The 957-nt window shown below is 41.9% G+C and overlaps 1 long non-coding RNA gene across 1 annotated transcript; it reads left to right on the top strand.

Annotated features, from left to right (window-relative positions):
* The first annotated feature begins 231 nt into the window (after window positions 1–231).
* LOC111658896 (uncharacterized) lies at window positions 232–944 on the top strand. The gene is made up of 3 exons (XR_015437493.1): window positions 232–386; window positions 632–775; window positions 860–944. It is a non-coding gene; the product is annotated as an uncharacterized LOC111658896 (long non-coding RNA).
* The last annotated feature ends 13 nt before the right edge of the window (window positions 945–957 follow it).

A 957-nucleotide genomic window follows, 5' to 3' on the forward strand; every position in this document is an offset into this window, starting at 1 on the left:
AAAAGTATGGCAAAGTTTAGCTGAATACAATACGAGGCCTCTGATATACACACATACCACCCAACAATAACAACTTTGATAGCAATACAAGTAGACATGATTTCCACTGTGCTGGAGCAGCAGAAACAAAATAAACAAATATAAGTAGAAAATGTTCCTGAAGTTGCACTGGTACTGTAAATCCATTTTTTATGTCCTCACTTGTAAACTCATCCGTGTCATCTGTGTTTCAGAGCACCACCGCACAAGACTCGTGTGTGAAAATGAGCGTCTGAGGCTGATGTGTAAAAATGAGACCGTCCTCGCCATCTACTCAGCCACGTTTGGACACCTTCTGCATGGCAGTCCTCACTGTCCTCATGAAGCTGGATCACAAAATGACATGGGTCTGAAACAGAGCGCTTAAACATCATCGAGTGGCCAAATAGTGGAACAAATATCAATTGAATAAACATGGAGGAGAATAATAAATAATTTCTGTGGCCTGTTCATTTATTAGTATACATTAATTTGTTAAATTAATCATTCATAATGTTGCAATATTAGAGATTAGACATGAAATCAGATCATAATATTACAATATTACACTTATTTCTGCATTCTATTCATCATGCATCTCAATTTATTACAGAGTGTCTGTCACCTACGGCCCTGAGGAAGGTGTCCCGCAGGTGTCACGGCAGATCAAACTGCTCAGTCCTGGCCGATACTCAAACCTTTGGGGACCCCTGTTTCCCCGGCACCAGGAAACACCTGCGGGTGTCCTTCACGTGTGGTGAGTGACAAGGGGACGTTACTGCGTGTAACAGATGCGACATGGTTTGCTGCATTATGTAAAAGTCTCTCATTTCCTCTTCAGTTCCCCGGTATCTTCTGGAAGATGTGGGCAGAGGTTCAACCGATCCTTTCATGATTTCGGACTACACACATGGTGAGAGATAAGACTGAATGTTCACA

This window comes from Seriola lalandi, unplaced genomic scaffold (genome assembly GCF_002814215.2).
Source record: "Seriola lalandi dorsalis isolate HSWRI2012SDOR001 ecotype SW California unplaced genomic scaffold, Sedor1 jcf7180001980763, whole genome shotgun sequence".
Taxonomy (NCBI): Eukaryota; Metazoa; Chordata; class Actinopteri; order Carangiformes; family Carangidae; genus Seriola; species Seriola lalandi.